Source organism: Panthera leo, chromosome C1 (genome assembly GCF_018350215.1).
Source record: "Panthera leo isolate Ple1 chromosome C1, P.leo_Ple1_pat1.1, whole genome shotgun sequence".
Lineage (NCBI taxonomy): Eukaryota > Metazoa > Chordata > Mammalia > Carnivora > Felidae > Panthera > Panthera leo.
The window spans coordinates 103,181,749-103,205,467 of record NC_056686.1 but is presented as its reverse complement, the minus strand read 5'-3'; positions in this window follow the sequence as shown (position 1 = coordinate 103,205,467).

Below are 23,719 nucleotides of genomic sequence, written 5' to 3'. Positions count from 1 at the left end.
AACAAAATATATAGTTGAATTTCTTGTATTGGCTAGCAGAGCTTATAAACTTTGGTGCGGGGTGGCGTGGGGGTGGGCAGTGGTGGATAGTTCTACAGAAATCTTTAAAACTAAGAACCATCCTGAGCCCAGGACACTCTGAACTTTCAAGACCCACACACTTTCTAGCCCTGTTCTATGGTAAGTGAGGTCAGCACTAGATAAGAAATGCCGAGTTGGCCAAGAATCTCCCACACCCCTCCCAGCCCAGTGTTATGTCTAACAGTGGAGCCAGGCTGGCGATTTGGGGACAGGCATGGCGTCAATATCATAACACTGGGACATTACCTACCACGTGCCTTAAGTCCTTTTCCTCTCACTCTGGATCTATCATCTCATGCTGACATGTTGCTTAGTCTATGGAGACTCTGGGAGGACACAGGCACTTAGCAATGAGCAGAATGGTTATTTAAGAGAAATAATAGCCACCTGAGATAATTGAGTGATCGTGTCTCCATGCAGGGTTCTGGACCAGAGACTGTAGGAGCCACAACCCTGATAGGTTGGGAATGATGGTTGTTAAGTACAAGTCAGTCTGCAGCCACAGATAGTGTTCTTGAGCCACATGTGTTGAAACTTAACAGGCTTGTTTTAGAGAAACTTATGAATGGGAGAGAGAGGCTTCCAGGCTATTCCATAGGGGCCTATTAAACTCACAATGTAACTAACCATAGCACCTTACCATTACAGATCTCCAGCAGCCTTTAAAACCTGATTCTAGCAGAAAAAGTCACTCTGCATTCTAAAATAGAATGCGGTCTCTGCCGAGGGGAGCCCCAACACGGGCTCGGCGATCCTGTCTTGTGCATAGGGCCACCGCGGCAGCAAAAGTTCTGAGTTCCTAGTGTCCTCTGCCAGCATAAATGGCAGAAAGGGAGAGTCCCTGAAGCTGCTAGTGTCTGTAAGTGGGTGCCTAAGTGTCCCCAGTAGCAAGGAGAAGAGAGGACTTCATATGCTTCTTTCGGAGTGGGAATCCTTGGCTGGAACGAACACTTGTATAGAATAAATGTTCACGGAGAATGATTCGTAAGCTGAGAAGAGCCTGTATATACTAAATTAGATGGGTTGGAGAATATCAGAGGTGAAAAGACCACGTAAGGTCTGCATATCCACCCCCCACATTCTATAGAGGAGGAAGCTGATCCTGGAGAAGCCACATGACTTGCCTGTGGCAAAACAGAGCTGTGAATCCAGACCTTCCGTGGAACAAGTCATTTCACTTGAGCTCAGTGTCTTCCGCTAAGTCGGAACGACGCTCCCTCCCCCGCTCCTAGGGTTGTTAGGAGGGTCACATGAGGACCTGCTTAGGAAATCTTTACAAACTGCAAAATGCCATGCAAGTAGGAGCTACTTTTACTTCCTCTACTCCCAGCTGCCTCTTATTCTCCTTAAGCTCAGTACTACCATGAAGTGACATGGGAGCCAGGATGCACGGTGGCAGGATGCCCCACGCACAGCCCCCAAATCCTGCTGGCCTGCCAGCCTAAGATGCTGGGCAGCCTGTTAATACTGATCCCCAGTTTTTCCTTCCTTCTGCCCCCATCGCTGATGCCTCTCTTTGGCTAGGCAGCAGAAACGTGCCCAAGCCGGGGGGGTGGGGGGGCAATCCCCTGGAGAAGGTTTCCAAGCTTCAGAGGAGATGTGCTTGCGAGGAACAGCACTAGAAGCACTGGAGGTGTCTGTCAGAGTGGCTCTGGGAGCCTCCTGGGGTCTCCCAGGAGAAGGCCCTAGAAAGCAGGGAGTGAGTCCTCAGTAGAAGGCCTTCCTGAAGAAAGCTGCTGTCCTCCATGGGCCCCCTTTGCCCTTTTGAATGGATGGTTTAGGTTGTCTGCCCATGTTTCATCGTCTCCCACTTGCAATAAGCGAAACGGTATTTTGTAATTGCTTGCCATTGATGGGTCACTTGTGTTTTTGCAGTCACTCTACGCCACTTTTAGAAGCGTGCCATTCACTACTGCTATTCAGTTATGGGGTTTCAGGGGCTGGTGGGAGCCCACGCATCTGGGTGCCAGTGGCTTGTAAGAAAGGCCTCGCTGAGTTCTGGTTGGTTGTGGCCCCATTGATCCCAACATCTCTCTGCACAGCACGTTCACAAGATGGCAGGTAACAGTAGCCTCTCTGAGGGTGAAGGCACATGGTGAGTGTGTACCTCTTGTAAGGCAGGGGACAGCTGTAAGTAAAAATCGTAATGGGAGCTACCATTTATTGAGCAGTGCACACGTGAGGCCCTGTGATGGGGGTGTTACTTGAAAGAGCTTATTTGACCCCTCCAACAACCCTCGAAGGTGGACTATTTTTATTTACATTTTACAAATGAGGAAGCTGAGACTTAAATAACTTGCCCAGGGTCCCACAGCCTGCAGGGGAAGTGGGATCTGGTCCTGTTCATTTAGGTCAGTGGATTTGGCGTGTGAAATTCCCCAAAACTGACTTAAAAATAAAGGCACATTTAGGCTACATCATTTATGAAATGTGCTCACGCGTGCATAAAATGGGAAGACCATCACCCTTAACTCTTCCGAGCTTTTGTTCGAGGCCAGGAAGGAGTTCACTGTGGTCTGACGTGAGCCTGCGGCCCAGACACGAGCTTGCAGGTAGCAGGCCACCAAGCTCTGATGATGGTGGTCCCCTCTGTGGGCCGGTCTAAGGTACCCCCAGAGGGCCGAGCTGGACCCCTCCCAAGGTCACGTGACTCTGAACAACAACAGGAAATTCTGAGAGAGTTCCAAGAAGTGCCTGCCTGCCCAAGTCACCCTGTGCTCATCCTCCAGGGGCCTATTGGGTCTGAATGCGGGCCATGTGCTCGTGTGGGTGCGGTGCCTGAGCCATCACTAGAGGTTACAGCACACACGACAAGGCCGATGCCCACCCTCCACAGCCCCTCCCTTAGCCTCTCCTCCTGTGGTCTCTGTCACCTCCCTCACCTCCTTCAGGAGGCTACCAGGCGGGATGAGTGAATAGGGAGCAGTCAGGATAGGAGGGGGCTGGCATGGCAGTCTCCTTGTCACCACAAGCACAGCTGAGGCTGGGCCCCATCCAGTCACAGTCTAACACTGGCTCCCACAATAGCCACACCCTGGCTCCGTTTCCAAGAGTCAGGGTGGCTGTGCCCAGTGACTCCTGGGGTGCTGACAGAGCCGAAAACTCAGACTGAAAAGTGACTCAACACAAAGCCAGAGCTTGAAAATGATGCTTTCCCACCCCTGTCCCCCGTCCCAGTCTGTTTCCATGTCTTATCCAGGAGGTGTTCAAGCTTCCTGTTACATGCAGAGGAAGGGTACCATACACATAGGACACACAGAAGTGTAAGCCTTGTGATGGTCATGTAGAACTTCTCTAGAAAGGATTGCAGCGAACATGTGTTGCAGACACACGGGAAACCCAGGAGGCCAGAGGCTCGTGTCACACAGATCACAGGTGATCACATGAGTTCCGCCAAGCTTTGAGGCTTGTTAAATAGGAATCCATAAAAACTCATTTCCTCTCCTTCAAAAGGGGTTGGCACAATACAAATATGGGAAGACATATGAAACGAGGATATTGCCAATGACCAAACAGAAACCTTTTCACTTCAAGGTGAAACCCCTCCCATCCCCTGCCCTGACCAACCCCACCCCACCTCCCTTACATGTGGTGATAGAATCTGCAGATGGGGCCGAGAGGGTCTAAAGCAATGTTATCTCTAAGCTGCTTGATAGTGGTTCAGGCCAGAAAGGGACTAAAGGCAGTGAGCCCACAGTTGTAACCTCCTGTGATCTGGAGAATTCCTTATTCTGGGGATGCTGAGACCACCGAACTTCACAGATGAATCTCCATGATGAGAACAAGGAGCCACTGAGAACCACTGAGAACCTGCATTCTCTTCCTCTGGTGGATGCCTTCTGCATTGCTGCTTTGCTTATATCCTGATTGGCCAGGAAAACAAGGTCCAAGTAACTTCAGCTCAGTGTGTGTCACCCTTCCGGCCAGTCCTCCAACCGAGACCTACTCTATGTAGTAAATGTATGGACAGCGAATTGAAAGGACATACACTGGAAACACAGGAGTGGGGACCTGTGGAACAGGGAGAGGGGTAAAAGGGATAAAACAACAAACAGTTTAAAAGGTCCTTGAATAAGGAGAAGCCAGCAACTGAGTTGGGTGGCCAATCTATAAAGAATTGATACAACTTAACACCTAAAAAACAAATAATCCAATTAAAAATGGGCAGACAACATGAACATTTTTTTTCCAAAGGAGACATCCAGATGGCCAGCAGACACATGAAAACTTGCTTAAAATCACTCATCATCAAGGAAATACAAATAAAAATCACAATGAGATACCACCTCACACCTGTCAGAATGGCTAAAATCAACAACACAAGAAGCAACAAGTGTTGGTTAGGACGTGGAGAAAAAGGAACCCTCGTACACTGTTGGTGAGAATGCAAACTGGGGCAGCCTCTGTGGAAAACAGTACAGAGTTGTTAAAAATAGAACCACCCTACAATCCAGTCCTCACACTACTGGGTATTTGCCCAAAGAATACGAAAACACTAATTCAAAGGGAGACCTGCCCCCCACCCTATGTTTTTAGCAGCAGCGTTATTTACAAATAGCCAAATTATGGAAGCAACCCAAGTGTCTATTGATAGATGAATGCATAAAGAAGAGGTGGTATCTATATGCAATGGAATAATGTTCTGCCATAAAAAAGAATGAAATCTTGCCATTTGCCATGACACGGACAGAGCTGGAGAGTATAAACCTAAGCAAAATAAGTCAGTCAGAGAAAGATAAATACCATATGATGTCACTCATATGTGGAATTTAAGAAATAAAACAGATGAGCAAAGGGAAAGAGAAAAAGAGAGAGAGAGAAAGAGAGAGAAACCAAGACACAGACTCTTAACTCTTAACTTTGTTCTCTATAGAGAACAAACTGATGGTTACCAGGGGAGGTGGGGGGGAGGGGGGATGAAGGAAATAGGTGATGGGGATTAAGAGGTGCACTTGTCACGACGAGCACTGAGTAATATTTGGAACTGCTGAATCACTATTGTATATCTGAAACTAACAGAACACTATGTTGACTCTACCGGAATTACAATTTTAAAAATAAAATGACAAAACTAGCCTTAAAAAAACCCACCCCAAACCCAAATAAATAAGTAAGTAAATAAATAAACAAAATAGTTTTCGTGATTGCTGCATGTCCATCTACTCATAGCCTTGGATAGTCAACTGAGAATCACACCCCACTGAGTCTTGCAGGAAATACCCTTAAATATCTTAAGTGAAGTGATGCCTCACAACAATATTAGATTTGTCTCCATCTGGGAACACTGATCTGGACTAATCGAATGCCATCTTCCATTTTTTTACCCTCGCTGGCCCTCCCTTCAAGTCCAGCCACCTCTGTCTATGAACGTTTGTGGCTTTGTCCGTGTGGCTCTCTGTGCCTAGAACGCCCTTGGTAATCAGGCTGAAACTTACCTCAAGGCTGGCCTCGAGGTCACTTCTTCTGTAAAGTAACCTCAGTAACCATGATAGAAAAAAAATCATTCTCTTCTCTGTGCTGCTTGGTACTCCTGTGGCACTTTTCATCCACAGATGTCTATTTTCCTATACGGCTTCTCCTTTGGCATCAGGATTCTTGAAACAAGGACCGGGACTTACTTGGCATTTTATCACCACATGGTGCTTGGCATATTGTAGATAGGCAATAAGTAGTTGTTGAATAGACTTATCGAAGCATTTCTGGTCTGCATTCAGCATTTTTTTTTTACACCTCTATTAACTAATGTTGTCAAAGCCGACCCCAGTCTCAAGAATCAGAAGCCAGATGTCCTGACTCCTTCGTGGGGTCTGCTTTTTTGGCAGCAGCCTCTAGCTGCCCTGGTCTTCTCTTTCATTCTCTCTTTTCTGCTCATCTCTCGTCTATGTTTCCCCAGAAATGAAATGGAACAGAGCCTCTGTAATGCACACTATTGAAAAGGTTTTCCTGCTAAAAAAAATGTTTTTGTAGAAATGCAATTAAGCTACATCTTGTATACGTCTGTAGCCCTCCCAGTACCTAGCACGGTTCTTGCCTAGAAAGCTATTTGCTCAATTAATATATGGTTTTATGCAATGCTATACTTCCAGTGAACTTAAGATGTTTCAAACAGTCAAAATGATTGATTATGAGGATATCATTTTTGTGGGGTGCATGCGTGGGGTTGGGGAAATTAAGTGCCTGAAGACTCTGTGCCTGCCCTGTGATTACCCTGACAGGCTACTGGGAGACTCGGCATATGCTATTGTGGTTAGCAAACCTGTTTCATAAGCTTAGCAAAGATAGACTTCGATTCAACCCATGTGAAAATAACATCAATTTTGAATCATCGTATCAAAATGGATGAAGATTGACTGTACTGCACACAGAAGCACAGCTGGCCCCCACATGCCTCTTTTGGTTGGATCTCTAGCCTCCAGCTCATTTCAGCTCACCAGCAGCATAAACATGTCATAAATTTAAAGCATTTTTGGAGTAGAAGGGACTTTAGAGATCACCTAGCCAAGCTGTTCAAGCTCAGAGACCATGTATATGCTCAGGAATATACTAAAGTGACAACGGGAGAGCCAAAGCTATTTCCAATATTTCAAAAAGTCTGCTGGAAATCATGCACTTACCAGGAATAATATGACAGAACGTCTAAAGAAGTCTGGTCTATTTATATTTGCTTTTCGTTGGGCTTTTGTGAATTCAGGGTTATTAAACTCTCCCTTGCTTATTAAAGTTTCTGACTAATTACAGATGGTAAAATAAATTCTTGAAAATGCAGAGGATTTTTGGAGGAAGATCAATCTTTCAAAACATGAAGTCCACGCAGAGAGAAACAATAAAAGGGATGGTGGTGAAAAGTTGGCAAACTACTGACTTCACCCAACACGCCCGCTCTACAACCCAGGGAAGGAAGCCGACTGAGGTAGACAGACTTGCCTGGGTCACGTGGCTCGCTGGCGGCAGAGGCAGGGAGAACTTGACCTCTATTTCCTGGATCAGTGCTTTTAAAGCTCCCACACTAGAACATTCACAGCTGCCTTCCCTTCACCTGTCTTTGCTTCCTGGTATTCCTAACATCATTGGACGCACAGAATGGCAGGAGCCCACCACATCCAGAGCGAAGGAGAATGAAGCAGATCCCCAGAGCAGGAGAAGCTGGAGACCAGCGACACCCACTGCTCAGACTGTGATGAGAAGCACAGGTGTCCCAGGCAAATGACCCCAGGACAGGAACTCAGGGGGATGTTGGGGATGACTGACAGCTGTGGCTGATGGAAGTATGCTGCACAAGAATAAAGATGGTTTCTGTTTCCTGGAGGCAAGGGCTTCCTCATGAAAGAGGCATTGAGAATGGGAGACTGTTACTCTGCTGGCTCACGATGGCAAGTTACTGGCACTGTGGGGTGCGGTGAGCAGGCATGTGGTTTGGTAGAGACTCAGGAAAGCCCAAGAGAAATAAATGCAAAGGTGCAGAACGACCACCAATTGTATAGGGGACACCCCGCCTCTTGACTCTTCCCTGGCTCTTTTCCCATAGTACTTAATGCCCACCTCCACAACTGCTCAAGTAATAACACTTTTATATAGTGTTTATTCCAGGCAACTCACTCTACCCTTGCCATAACCCTATAAGTAGGTACTGTTATTATCCCTATCTCATTGATGGGAAAATAGAAACAGAGAGTGGTTAAGAAATTTGCTCAAGGTCTCACAACTAGTAAGTGGCAGAGCTGGGATTCAGATCTAAGCAATCTGACTTAGATTAAAAGAGTCTATACTTTTTTTAAAATTATGCTATAAATTCTTTTTATTTTTTTTTGCTGTAAATTCTATAAATTAAATAAATTTTAAAAAGACATTCAAGTATGGGGTGCCTGGGTGGCTCAGTCGGTTAAGGTCTGACTTCGGTTCAGGTCACTATCTCGCCGTTCCTGAGTTCGAGCCCCACATCAGGCTCTGAGCTGACAGCTCAGAACCTGGAGCCTGTTTCAGATTCTGTGTCTCAAAAGAGTCTACACTTTTAACCACCTGCAGTATAATTACCAAACTCTATTGAAATGCTCCTTTTCCCCTTTTAGTTTCTGACTGAATTCCTGAAGCTCAGGCATTTGGTTTTTACTCATTGTTGCATCCACTCTGCTTAGCCAAGGCCTGGCATGTTGTACATTCTCAACAAATGCTTGTTAAACAGAACCAAACCCCATCCTTGTTCTCAAACCCTTTAGATTTCTGAGATTCCAGGAGCTCTCCTAGCTCGTGTAGATTTTATCCTATCATCTCCACCCCAAACCCGATTTACCCAATAGGCTTTTTCTCACCATCAGTGTCCCCTGCTCGGAGTGTTCCTTTCTCTTTCTCTGCCCTTAACCTCCCCCCTGCGCACCCCCACCAAAATCCTACAGGGCCTCCAGTTTGACAAAATCCTACACTTAGCCATCAGAAATATCAATATCTTATAACACGTTGCCTTTCTTGGTGGGATTTCCTAACCCAAATGGAAAAATACAAATTCATTAACTCAGACAATTCAATTCTTTACAGTCTGATTGATGGAAGATTAAAGCAAGACAGGACTTAAAAGCCCATCGGAGTTCAATCTCCTCATTCTACAAAGAAGGAATCTGGGTCTTGGAGAGGAAGTGCCTGGCTTTCAATCATACAGCCAGTTAAAAGTAGAGCCAGCTCTCAATAAAATTAAAAAAAAAAAAAAAAAAGAAGTAGAGCCAGCTCTCTTAAACTTTTATTGTTGGTTAGGAAATGGTCCTTCCCTTCAAGAAGGAAGGAATGTAATGGAGGAACTGCTGTAGGTAGTAGGAGGGGTGGGATTGGGATAGAAAGACCTTCCCAAATCATTCCATGTAGGTGGCTATCTCCTGGGTTGTCCCCTGCCTTGGGTACCTAATGGTGGTTCCTAGAAATCTGGGCCAGAGGCAGGGAGCCTACAACAGGTAAGTAAGGTATAATTATAGCCAGAGCCAAATATCACAAAGTCCTCACCCCATGTGTGCTTATAGTTTCAGTGCAAGTAGCACCAACTGTCTGCAAACTCATTTTTCAGATCTCTGAATTGACAGAACAGATCAAGAAGAAGGTGTTCATTTGCCTCAAGTCTTAGATTTGGGGGAATATTCCAATTCAGTACGGTTTGCCTTTAGCTACTCTTCTCTGATGGCTGCCTGTAAAATGCTGTCTTTTTCATGGCTCCATCCCCGCTTTTTTAATTTATACACTTCTGATTAATCTCATCCATTCTCATAGCTCCGAACGTGACCCTCAAATCCTTATCTCCCGGAAGTTCCCCTGAGCCCCAGATCACTACGTGGAATGGACATCTTCCCTTGGATGATGCACAATCTGTTAAGACTCCATAACTTTCAGGGAGCCTTCATCAATCCTTTCCTCCAAGGCCCTGCCCTATACCTACCACCCCAACGGATCAATATCCTGTGATCTACTCTCATATCCCTCTGTGCCCACAATTTATTATCACTGATAATAGTTGTGATGGGTAATTTTATCTTTCAACTTGACTGGGCCACTGGGTACCCAGATAATTGGTCGAACATGACTCTGGGTGTTTTTGTGAGAGTGTTTTTGGATGAGATTAACATTTACAGGGGTAGACTGAGTAAAGCAGATTGCTCTCTGTCATGTAAGTGAACTTCATCCAATCAGTTGATGTTTTGAATAGAAAAAAAGGCTGACCCTTTCCTGAGTAGGGGAGAATTCCCCTGCCTAATGGCCTTTAAACTGGGACATTGGCTCTTCCTGGTTCTACAACGGTCTGCTGGCTTTGGGACTTGAACTGAGACATCGGCTCTGTTGGTTTTGGACTTGCCAGCCTCCATGGCCATGTGGACCAATTCCTTATAATGAGTCTCATATACCCTCTGAAGAACCCTGACTAATTCAATAGTAATATTTATTTCACTGTTTTACTATGTGCTAAGCACAAACACATCCCTACTGCACTTACTCCTCTCTACAACCCTACATGGTAGGTATCAGCTCTATTTTACAGATAAGGAATCAGGCTCAGAGAGGGATGGTAGTGTGTTCCAGGCACTCTCATTCCAAAGTCCAGCACACGCTGTACTGATAGGACTCACCAGTTTTCTGGTCACCCGTGTGACCCTTACCAAACAGGAGATTTCCTTTCATTAGATCCAAAACCAAATATTTTACCTTTTCTTCCAAGTTGCTTTTGGCAGACATTCCGGTCATCTAAGGAAGGAAGCTAGGGAAACTGGAGAGCACTAGCCAGATTTTGGATATGCTACTCTAGATGTGTTACTCTAGAATCTTTTAAAAGAGTGATGGAAAGTTCCTACCACCAACCTGCTCAGTACAATGCCTCATGCCTATGCACCATGCTGGTTCTTCCTCACCAAGATCTTCAAGTCTATCCATTAATTAACTTCTAAATTTTAACACAGAGAAGACAAAGCTCCAGTTTTGTGATGAAAGTCAGTGGGAAACAGAATGCACTTCATTCATGCATGTATCCATCCATTCATCACTTTGAGTGGCTACCATTTGTCAAGTATTGGGCTAGGTATGAGGTGGACAGATATTTCTAGATCATAGATATAAGTAGATCTTTTTTAATGAGAATATGTTCCTATGTTACCAGACATACTGTTTTTGCAGAAGTAGAAATGATATGAGATGCACTACACAAATGCAAGACTTGTTTTTAAGGACATTTGAAGTGATTGGAGGTTTCTGAGTAGTATTTGAAGTCTGGCAGCATTCTGCAGAATGAATCAGAGAAATAAAAGAGAGAGAGAGAGAGAGAGAGAGAGAAGACAGAAGGCAGAGACATACATTAAGAAGCAACTGCAGTAAGTTGGAGAATTTTGTAATTAGGCATAAGTTAATAAAGTTCTGGCCTCAGGTACTGAAAACAGGAATGAAAGGGGGGGTGGTGAAACAGTATTGCAAAGAATTGACAAGATGTGTGATAAGCAGATGTTAAGGAAAGGAAGAAACAGTGACTCTTGGGTTTTGAGTGGGGGTAGCTAGAAGAATGGAATTTGGAAGGAGGCAATAGTTTGGAGGAAAAAGCCCTGTTGGAGACATACTGAGGGTGTGGGAATGTGGTCTCTGGAAAGGCTACCTGGTGGGCAATGGATGAGGCAGTATATAGGACCGCATAAACCATGCCTTCTTGTTCCACTCAAAATACCCCTTCAGTTGATTCACAGGAATACTGCACAACCATTTAAAGTGATATATTGGAGTTGTTGAATCATTATATTGTACTCCTGCAACTAATATCACACTGTATGTTAACTCACTGGAAGTAAAATAAAAACTTAAAAAAAACGCCACTTATATCTTCATGAAAAAAATAAAGTGATGTATTTGGAAGTATATTTATTAAAATGAAATTAAGTTTCCATATTAAGTGGAAAAAGTCAGTGAAGAGAAAAGCCTGGATCCCCCACATGTTAACAGTGGTTATCTCTGGGTGGTATTATGGGTGACTTCTTGCTTCTTCATGAATGACATTTTTAAACTTGAAATTTTTTTTAATGTTTATTTTTGAGAGAGCGAGGGAGAGAGACAGAGCATGAGTGGGGAGGAGCAATGAGAGAGGGAGACACAGAATCCGAAGCAGGCCCCAGGCTCTGAGCTGTCAGTACAGAACCCGACGCAGGGCTTGAATTCACGAACCGCGAGATCATGACCTGAGCCGAAGTCAGACGCTCAACTGACTGAGCCACCCAGGCACACCCAAACTGTAGCATAAATATGCTACTTTTGTCCTCATCTGAGATTGTCCCCAAGTCAGGAACCGGAGGGGATCTGCTAATCCCTTTAGTCCATGTGGTTCATGCCTCCTGGGCTCGAAGCTTCCCACAGCTCTCTTCCTGGAGAACACTCCCTCCTCATTGTAGGGCAGTCAACAAAACTGCAGTGGCCACAGCACAGCCATCCCCAGCAGCCTCAGTCCCCTCCCCTGATAGCAAAGCCCCCGACTGCAATGTGTGGCAGAGAGGGGAGCAGGGGTGTCCAGGCACTGTCAGGAGATAAGGTCTGCCCTCAGCCGCACCCTAGAAGGCATCCTCCTCTTTGAAGAAGTCAGAACGGGAAGCCATGTGGGGAGAACTGGTGAGGAGGTTTGGCCCTGTCAGAACACAGGGAGCTCAGAGCCTGCTTCTCCTGAATGAGCACGGAGACCTCTGAGCTGCCTTGGGTTGCCCTGCTCCACCTCTCTTTTCTCTCCCCCAAGAAGTCCCCAAGAGATCTCTGCACATGGAAACCTTTGAGTAGGCATTCCTGATGCAGCTGAACGAGCATGGGACTGGCACCCAAGGATGAGAATATGCATTCTGGCTCCACCACCTACTAATCAAGTGTGTGCCAGGCATTGACACTCTACCTGTATTAACTCATTTAATCGCATACCAACCCGAAGAGGCTGCTGATTATTATGTGAATATTTCTCCCTGCTAGAATATTCCCCACTCCAACTGCATCTGCAAAGACCTCCAGTGATCTTCATGCTGCCAACTCAAATATGGTTTCTTCATTTTACATCATCTCGGTGCCTTTAAGTTGGCCAGTATCTCTTATTCAGCTTCCAAGATTCTCTCTGTTTCCCTCGACTGCCCAGCCCTAGATTCACCTGTTGTCTTTCAAAATCTAGTTCAGACTCCACATTTCTGGGAAACCATCTCTGACTCCTGCTTCTCTCCTAATGACTCTCCTGTGTTACCTCCTTATATAACATTATAATTTGTTTCCTATCTGTGTCCTGTTAGGCAGAGAGCGCCTTGAGCATCGAAACCATACTCCATCGCTCTATTCACAGTATATTATATATAGTAAGTCCTCAATAAATTGCTTACATGAATAAATTAATAACTGGATAAATTGATAAGGAAGGCCAGGAATGTGAAGAGCTCATTTAATAAGTTTGCTAAGGAAAGACAAATGGTGGTTGGAAATTGGACCAAGTGGTTTTGTGTGTGTGTGTGTTCATTGTACCTGGGAGATAGCTAAGCCCTGAGAAAAAGTGGTCCCAGGAGAGAGGAGAGATTTTTAGGAAAGGGGAGACCTGATCACATTTTCAGATTGAGGGGGTCAGTCTGTGGTAGAGAAAGAAGCAAGGGACGTATGTGGAGAAATGGAGGAAGCAAGAACTCGTGAGGGAAAGTCAGGATGAGCCCCAAGAGCACAGATGGAGCCATGAGCTGTGGACGGAGGAGAAGCCAGGGCTCTCTCCTCACCAGCTCGCCCTGCTGCCTGCTCCTTCACCACTGCCCTCAGCTGGGATTCCTCCTCCTCAGGTACCAGCATGCCCCCTACCACCTCAGTTGCTGGCATTGCCAAGAACCAGCAGGGAGGAGACAGATGCTTCTCCTCTCAGTAATTCCTGAATACTGGTGGTGGCAGGATCGCCCCCCGCATGCTAATAATTCCTTTCTTAGACCACAGAACGGAGCCACCATATGCCCTTGGTTCTCTTGCGCAACCTTCACTCCAGAGCTCTGTCCTTTGACCTGCTCCTTCTACTTACCGTCATTCCCTTAGCTACTTAGTCCCAAGTCAGAAGATATTGTGAGACTTCATTACTTTTATGTACGTAAGTAGGCATGAAATGGTCAAAGAAAAACTCTTACTGTGCAAGTGTGTATAGCGATGGTGTTGTTGCGGGGGGCGGGGTGCTCCAGTGGAGAAGATTTTGTTTTTAGCTCAGATCTCAATCAGGAAGTTATTCACTCTGGCAAAGGCACTAAATGGATTGGGTCAGAAAACAAAGATGGGTCACTGAATGCTCAGGGAAGTGTAAAGAGTCTGCTGGAGCTGCAGCTTTTTGCAATTTAAGACAGAGAAGCTTCTCCAGAATAACAATCAGGTAGGCAGACAGAGTTTTACAGGGTTTTATATTCAGTTGCTCATTTGACAAATATCTGAGTGCTTACTCTATGCCAGACACAGTGTAGACACCAGAGATCTAACACTCAGTGAAACAGATCAAAACCACCACCCGCAGGGACCTTACATCCTAGTGTGGGGAGACCAAAAGTAAACATCTGAAATAGGTAAACAATATGGTGTCTCAGAGGGTGGTGAGCACTATGGAAAGAAATAGAGTGAAGGTGTGGTGGTCAGCCTTCAAGATGGTGCCCGTGATCCCACCTCTCTGTATAGATCTGGCCTATGTGACCAACAGGAGACTGTGGGAGGGATAGTGTGTCACTTCCAAGGCTAGGTTAAATTGATGTTGTGGTCTCTGTGGGCTGTCTCTTGGATCGCTTGTTCTGGGGGAACTCAGCTGCCATGGCATAAGGCATACTCAAATACCCTGGGAGATGTCCATGTGAGGAAAAACTGAGGTCTCCTGCCCACAGCCAGGTAAATAAACCATCTTCTAACTGAATCCTCCAGGGGCGCCTGGGTGGCTCAGTTGGTTAAGCGTCCAACTTTAGCTCAGGTCATGACCTCACAGTTTGTGGGTTCGAGTCCCGTATTGGGCTCTGTGCTGACAGCTCGGAGCCTGGAGCCTGCTTCGGATTCTGTGTCTCCCTCTCTCTCTACCCTTCCCATGCTCATGCTCTGTCTGTCTCTCTCAAAAATAAATAAACATGAGAGAAAGAAAGAAAGAAAGAAAGAAAGAAAGAAAGAAAGAAAGAAATGAATCCTCCAGCCCCAGTCAAACCTTCAGATGACTGCTGCAGTGAGGTGTGACCTCAACCTCACAGGAGAGTCCAAACCAGAATCCACCCAGCACTCCCAAATTCCTGACCCACAGAAACTATGAGAGATAAGAAATATCTGCTGTTGTTTTAAGCTGCTAAGTTTGGGGACAATTTGTTATGCGGCAATAGTTAACTAATATAAAGGAGAACCGGGAGGGACAGCAAGCTGGGGTGGGGACTGCAAGGTTAAGGAGGATGGTCGGGGTGGGCCTCACTGAAAAGGTGACACTTGAGCAGAGCTTTAAGAGAAATCTGGGAGATAGGCATGCAGATCGCTGGAGGAAAAGCATCCCAGGCTGACAAAACAACCATACCAAGGCCTGAGGAGAGAGTGTGCTGGAGGATTTGTGGAACAGTAAGGACTGTGGGGAGTGGGGACAGAGGGAGCCAAGTCGGTGGTGGGGTTGGAGAGGTGACGGGGGGAGGGGCAGTGGCCGATCACGAGAAAGGACTGCTGGCTTTAGCTCCGTAGAAGTCATTGTTGACCCTGTGGACGGTAGCCTCAGCGACCTAATGGAGACAGACGCCTGCTTGAAGTGGGTTTACGAGATAATGGGAGAAAGGAATTAGAGGCAGCACCTCTTTCAAGGAGTTTTGCTGTAAAGGGGAACGGGGAAATGGGATGCAGCTGTGGAAGGAAGTGGGGTCAAGAGAAGATTTATTGTCTAGATGGGAGAATAACAGCACGTGTGCATGCTGACCATAGAGGGCAGGGAGGCGAGGGCGGGGAGAGCTGCGCTGGAGTCAGTGAGAGGAGCTGGGATCAGAGGTCCAAGTGGGGGAGCTGGGACTTGTAGACAAGACAGAGGGCTCATCTACACCGAAGTCAGAAAGGCAGCATAGCCCCAACAGATTCGGGTGGGCGGGCCGCTGTGCTGGGGGTAGCTCTAGTCTGATTGTTTCTCTTTGCTCGTAGGAGGAAGTCAGCAATTTTCTTGGCAATATGCCGATAAAAGCCATGCATAAAGTGAACCAGTGTATAATAAAGACAGGGAAGAAAGGCCCCAGGAGCAGAAATACACGTCTCGGGGTGGCCTGTCATTTAGAAAAACTAGCATGGTGCATAGAAGAGAATCTACCGAACCAGAATAAGAGAGTCATGAGTTGGACATGAACACAGGTCATTCTCTCAGTCAGACCTGAGGATTTTTACCAGCGTCCTAGCCCGTCTACTTTATATGCTTTGCAGCTTGTGTATGCATTTATGTGTGTGCGTTAGTCATATGGTAAAATGCAGGAAATTCTAATTCCAGAATGTGAGCTTAGTCATTCTTAATTCTTCCAACTTCATGAAGTCCCAAAGCAAAAAGACTTTTGTAGTTCTTAATATAGAGAGATATCTGGGATTGGATGGACATTACCTGACTTTTGAAAGTTAGTATGCGATTGTCCAAAATGCTCAGAACCAGGCGGAGACAGAGACCCACCTAAAGTTTTATTATCAGGGATATCGCACCCCAAAGTGTCATGCAGTTATGCTCAAAACCATCCCTCCCCATCACCCCATACAGCCTCCTTGGACTGACTCAGTACACTCGGTCTGTCCTTTTTCTCCAGGTAAAACGTTCCAGTTGGTGACGTTAAAAGGTATCCCTTTTACTGGCTGCAATTATTAAAAGGAGCAACCATTAGCTCCAGCTGGCCCTGGTCCTCTCCCTTGAGGCTCATTAAGCCCACACTCAAACAGAACCCACGGCCAGCCGCCCCCAACGTTCTGACATGCTCTGATATGCTTGAGCTCCCTAAATGGGCAGGCCCACTCAACTCCTCCACCCTGGACCCGCCTACACCTGCTTTGTGCTATATACTGAGGGGAGGATATTTCTATATTCAGACCCATCTAGGATAAGTTAAATAGCCTGCCGATTTCCCCGGAAATACCGTGAGTTATTTTCAAGTCTCCCTACATGGCACTGGGGGAGGCTGGTGAAGAAAAAGGGGTGGGGAGAGTGTTTGACTCATGTTTGAGAATTGTTCTACAATAGAGATTTAAAAAATACATATATTCCTTCTGTATGTGACTTTCATTCAACCACAAAGCTTTTCTTAAGAAAAATAAAAATCCTTAATGTGCTAACAACTGTGCATTACCAAAGTCCTCAATTAAATTGCAAGAGAATTGAGAAAATAGGGCTATTAAAATATTTGGGTTATTTAGTGACATTGAATGGGGAGAAAAAAAGACTGTTGTAGCTCCCTCCTGCCTTTTACCCCCTACCCACATTTCTCTCAGTCTTGGTCTCTGTCTCTCTCACTGTCTTACTGTCTCTTAATCACACTGACAGGACAAATAGCTTTGGGAAATGATAGGAGGGTACCTTGGGAACAAGGTACTGCCACAGCTTTAACTGACCACCATATGGACCCTCAGATGGATTTGTCCCCTTTCCTGCTCTACTCCTCCCTTTCAAAGCATTCCAGTTGGAATTATTCAATCCATATGCATTGAGTTCCTACTATGCTCAAAGCACTATGATCTGTAATTTGGGGGGAAGTGGGGCTTAAATAATTGAAAGGCATACTCTCCTTAGAAGAAAACAATTATACATGAAATAAGTAACATGCTAGATTTAACAAGCTATAAATTTTTTAAATGCAGTCTCATATTAAAGGAGAGGAGAACCAAGATTTTTCTTTTGCCTTATATTTGCCAGGCACTGTGCTAGAGGATTTATCTATTTCATTGACTCTTCACATCAAAACCATGTCACAGATACAGCCCATTTTAGTTAGAGAAAGTAAGTCTTGGGAAGGATGAGGAACCCACCCAAGGCTGCACAGATGGTGTGGAAGGAGGGGTTGCCTTCGATAGGAATAGATGAATATGCTGGAATTTTAAAGATTGACAGGAAAGAGAGGGGAGAGCGACCCCAGGTTGAGCCTAGAAGCCAGGTCATAAGCAGTGGAAGGCTGTGCTGGCAGGGCTCAGGGAACAAAGTCAAAAGTCATCCTATCCACAGCACGATGGACCACCATTATGGGACAAAGTCCTGAGCTTACTGGGAAACACAGGAGAGAAGATCCATTACTCCTGAGGGAAAAGAGTCTCATACTCACCACCATCCAACAACTATTAAAATCTAGACCAGCAGATCTTATTGAACTGGCCGCCTGGAAAACCACTTTTATTGAACGGAGCTTTGGTGTGGTCACCCCTAATGAGTTCCACCCCAGTGCCTACCTTAAGAATTGCTGTTGTGGGTGAGGGCCTTTGTGATTGCATAATACACGATCTTGTTTAGGACATTCTTTCGGAAATTTTTTCTTTCTGGTTTTAGTATCAGGAGTATGTTGGTATGGCGTGTTTGTACCTCATGATCCCTGGGACTGGGGCAGTTAATTCGCTCTCCTCTTTCTGAATCATCTCCAGCAAGCACGGACCGAAGGAGGACCCGCTAGTAACCAAGAGTTAGGACTCTAAGGGATATACATTTGCATCCCCCTTATTACTTGCTCTCGTTTTTCTTTTTCTTTTAATTTAAAATTAATTTAATATTTTAAATTTACTTAATATATTATCTTGGTCAATTACATCTCTATGGGCACCTTAAATCCTTTTCTAGAGCAGGGAAGAGAAGGAGGAAAGGAGGACGTAAGGAGGACAATCAGAGACCACTAAGTCTGAGGACACCATGAAAGGCTAAGGCAGAACGGACTGCTAATTCTTAAAAATCACAGGGTGATGAATAATGCAGAGCAAAATAAAAGTCAAGAATAGAAACTGAATCAGAGCATCAGAGCTGGTCAATTGTGGGAGCCATGAAGCAAGAAGGGCATTTAGGAGAGGCTCCAGAGAGCACAAGGTCCTGTAGGAACCACAAGCAAGGACTGTTTGACCCCACCCAGATTTCCACGTGTGGCAAGAGAAGAGGGGGGGAAATAAATGTCAGTCTTGTATTGCTTATTATTAATAATGGTTTGGCAATGCCAGATCGCTAATATTGTCCTTGGATTATGCTTCTGCTTGTGATAGTGTCAGTGATTTTGTTAGCCCTACGGTATTTATATGACCCGGAGGTGCTCAAATTCTCTGACCTTTCATCCCCAAATAACATTAGCTTGAGCCCCTGTCCTCTATGGCTGCAGGAAGTCCGGTCTCTAGCCGTCTCACCTTCTCAAGCACCTCTAGTGGTCACTAAGAAAAGCTTACTTGTTCATAAATCCTGTTTGTCACATGTCACCTCAGGCGCAGTCCTTGCTCTGGAACATCAAGGCACTAAGACCCTGCTTTCACCTCTTGTCTCCTTGCACGTGGAACAGCAGCCCATGCCACACACTGTGCCTTCCGTGTGAGCATAATCATACTCTTCAACTCCCCAAACATGGCTAACACTGGTCTGAATGTGTAATAAATGCCCTTGGGCCAAGGAACATACAACAGAGAGTAGCTAACAGATGTCATTACATTTCCACGTCCAGAAACTGGGCTCCACTTCCCACAGACCCAAAGTTCTCCCCTTCTTCAGTGCAAAGCCCACCTCATTTCTTTGCCTCTGTGTCTTCATCCTCATACGAGGTGCATCATGCCCCCTGTCTGTGACACAAATGGCCCGCCTGGTGCTAAGTAAAACCAAAGGGTACGCCGCCCACCTCGTCCTCTCGTTTGTTCTCTGGTGTGCAACAAAGAAGCAACCAGGCCTGTGTGTCACACATGCCAGCAATCTGGGCTCTAGGCCTTAGAGGGTAGGTGCTGGAGCAAAGCCCACCCGCGCCTTCCACACATACGCAGCTTGCAGAGTGCACAGCTTGAATGCAAGTGTAGAAGGAAGTGTCCTCATGCTGCAGGTAACAGATCACACTCCGGGAAACAGATCTAAATAGCATACTTAACACGTGTGAGGCAGGCTTTCCCACTTATATCTCCTCGACCACACTGATCACTAAGAAGACCCTCTCAGAACAAGAGGAAGGTGTGTTCGCAAGCACACTCCGGCCTCCCCACCCAGGAGTGCAGAAACTGCCCCGAGCCCCCAGGTGGCAGTGTCGGGCTCTAACAGCCTTAGGATCCATCCTTCATCTGGCAGTCTATCACCCCTTTATGACTCCTTCATAGTGTCTATTCCTGATTCTGCTTCTAACACTGTTCAAGGCAGCAAAGCATTTTATACACAAGACATGAATATATGGAAATGTCCAAATCTACCTGTAAACTAAATAATTATCATCATAAACAGTGCAGTGGTGCTCGTGATGTGTCGTCATTTACGCTTTTCCAGTGCAAACTCGGGCATTTTAGCTTAAGCCCGTGTCTCCGTATATAGTCAGTTGGACATGAAAATAAGTAACTGCTTTCTAACCTTCATGATGGTTAGTGACTTGAGTAATGGATCAATCCCCGAAAGAGCGAGTCGCTGTCGTTATCCTAAAGACTAAAATAACAATGTGAGTTGAGTTGCCATGAGTCAGGCTGCCAAAGCCTGGACACTGTGAAGGTCCTGATGAAATGGGCCCCATGCAGCTGAGGACTGCAGCCCACATTCGTGATAAGCTCTCACAGCGCGACGCGACAGGAGCGACAGGAGGACCTTTCTGAGCCATCACTTGGCCTCTCTCTTCGACATCTCTTCAACAACAGTAGCACTCAGGTGCCAGTTAAGGACATTTAAAAAAAATTTTTTTTAATCTTTATTTATTTTTGAGAGAGAGAGAGAGAGACAGACAGAGTGTGACTGGGGGAGAAACAGAGAGAGAGGGAGGCGCAGAATCCGAAGCAGGCTCCAGGCTCCGAGCTGTTGGCACAGGGCATGACGTGGGGCTCGAACCCACGAACCGTGAGATCATGACCTGAGCTGAAGTTGGACGCTCAACCACCTGAGCCACCCAGGCGCCCCTGGTCAAGGACGTTTTTCACCAAATAACAACAAGGACCTTTTCATCAAATGTGGTTTGACTGAATAATACTCTCAGTGGCAGAACACGCTAAGATTTATTTTCAGCTCTTGACCACTTGCTCCCCTTGTGGCTCGCCCTCATTTATTGAGTCGTTGCTAAGTGTCAATCTCTGTGATAAGCTATTTATGTAACTCTTATCTTTAAGAAAATCCTGTGTGGGGGAGGAGGGCATCATTTTCCTGTTTTACAGATGATAACATGAAAATTTGTAAAGTTTAAATGCCTTGTCTAAGGTCACGTTGAAGTAAGTGGCAAAACTAGAATCCGGATGCACATTTGTCTAGCTCCGAGGCTTTCTCTTTTTTGTATTTCTTTTCTTTCTTTCATCTTTAGAATGTTTATTTATTTTTGAGGGAGATAGACAGAGAGACAGAGAGACAGAGTGTGAGCAGCGGAGGGTCAGAGAGAGAGGGAGACACAGAATCCGAAGCAGGCTCCAGGCTCTGAGCTGTTAGCACAGAGCTCAATGCGGGGCTCAAACTCACGAACTGTGAGATCATGACCTGAACCCAAGTCAGATGTTCAACCGAATGAGCCACTCAGACACCCCTCATATTTCTTTTCTGAGTATTTCCTACTTGCCTATCAGAGAACAGATGTTAGTAGCCACGTGTATAAATCGGAATGCAATACAGAGAGATATCACACAGTAATTTCAAGAGGGGAAATTTCATATGAAGAAATACTAACTATAACAGGGGACTGGAATAATGCGGAATTGTCTAAGTAAAGAAGCCCTCTTACAACTCAATGATAAGAAAAAACTCATTTTTTAATGGGCGAAGGATTTGAATAGATATTTCACCAAAGAGGATATATGAATGGCGAATAAGTACATGAACAGATGCTCAGCATCATTACCATTAGGAAAAAGTAAATTAAAACCACAATGAGATACGACTTCATATCACTTGAATGTTTATAATAAAAAATACCAGACAATAGCAAGTGTTGACAAGGATGTAGAGAAACTGGAACCCTCATACATTGCTGGTGGGACTGTAAAATGGTTCAGCTGCCTTGAAAAACAATGTGGCAGTTTCTTAAAAAGGGGGAAAAAAATCCTTACCGTAACACCCAGTGAGTCCACTCCTAGGTATTTACACAAGAGAAAAGGAAACCTATCTGCATACAGACACGGACATGAATGCTCACAGCAGCATGATTCAGAACAGCCAAAATCTTGAAACAACTCAAATGAATTGTGCATAAATAAATAAATGGGATATATACACACAGTAGGCCATTATTTGGCCATCAAAAGGAATAAAGTACTGAAACATGCTTTTTTTTTTTTTTTAATTTTTTATGTTTATTTATTATTGAGAGAGAGAGACAGAGCATGAGCAGGGGAGGGGTAGAGAGAGGGGGGGAGACACAGAATCCAAAGTAGGCTCCAGGCTCTGAGCTGTCAGCACAGAGCCTGACGCGGGGCTCGAACTCACAAACTGCGAGATCATGACCTGAGCCGAAGTTGGTCGCCCAACCAACTGAACCACCCAGGCGCCCCGAAACATGCTTGACATGGATGAACTCTTTTTTTTTTTAAATGTTTATTTATTTATTTATTTATTTATTTATTTATTTAATATATGAAATTTACTGTCAAATTGGTTTCCATACAACACCCAGTGCTCATCCCAAAAGGTGCCCTCCTCAATACCCATCACCCACCCTACCCTCCCTCCCACCCCCCATCAACCCTCAGTTTGTTCTCAGTTTTTAACAGTCTCTTAATTGACATGGATGAACTCTTGAAAACATTATGCTAAGTAAAAGAAGACCACAGGTTGTATGATTCCATTTCTATGAAATTTCCAAAACAGACGAATTCAAAGAGACTCAAAGTAGATTAGTGATTGCCTGGGGCTAAAGGACAGAATGGGGATTGGCTGAAAATGGGCATGAGGGATTGTTAAGGGGTGATGGAAATGTTGATAAAGTTGCATTGTGATTCTGGCTGTACAGCTCTATAAATGCACTAAGAATTATTAAGTTGTATACTTAAAATGGGCAATATAATTTTTTAAAGAAGTAAAAAAAACCTCTAAAGAATATAGGAAGAGCGGATATGAGGAATTTCTTATATCTACTTCTGGGGCTCAGATAGAGCCCCCAAAGGAGAGCATTCTCCACACCACAGATTCCACACCCCAGTCCTCTCCTCCAGCCACCTGCCTCACTTCCAACTTGAAAGACATTTGAAACAATCAAACATGAGTTCCAACTTCCTACTTCTTTACCCACAACCTCCTTCTCCTTTTTTTTTCTCTAGACCCAGCAGGTGAACGGTCCCTTTCCCTGATCTTGACGCTGGCCCTGTGCTTTGCACCCCACCTGCACTGTGCTAGGCTCTGCTCCATGCGTGCTCCACACCCCATAAAGTCAGCCCCTCTTTCCCCACTGCAGTCTGCAACATGTCAAAATGCCCATACCTCTTCCACCTGAAGAAAAAGCAAGCACCCTTTCCAATTCTGCAATTTCTCTGAACTACTTTTTATCCCCTTCCTTCCTTCCTTCCTTCCTTCATTATCAACTTCTTCTTCTTCTTCTTCTTCTTCTTCTTCTTCTTCTTCTTCTTCTTCTCCTTCTCCTCCTCCTCCTCCTCCTCCTCCTCCTCCTCCTCCTCCTCCTCCTCCTCAAAAGAATAGTTGGCAACCACATTTCCACTCTTCTCCCATTGATGTGTCAACTCACAGCAATAAGGCTCCTGTCTCCATCCCTACAACTATTGTTCCCTGAAAACAAAACAATGACCTCTTTCCAAACTCCCAAATAGATTCTTCCCTTCACACCCCATTTTATATGGCCTCTCTAACCACTCCTTTCTAGAAGTTCTCTTCTCTCTGGGCTTCTGAGACTCCAGCTTCTGATAGTTGCCATGCCACTGTGAGGAGAAGTCTCTTCCCAGTCTCCAGCTGACTCTTCCCCTGCCTGGTGCTTCCTAATACTTTAACTTTGGCCTTATTCTCTTCTCAGACCGCATCCCCTCCCTGGGCCATCTCTTCACTCTCATGGCTTCATCATCCACCTCAGAGCTGGTGACT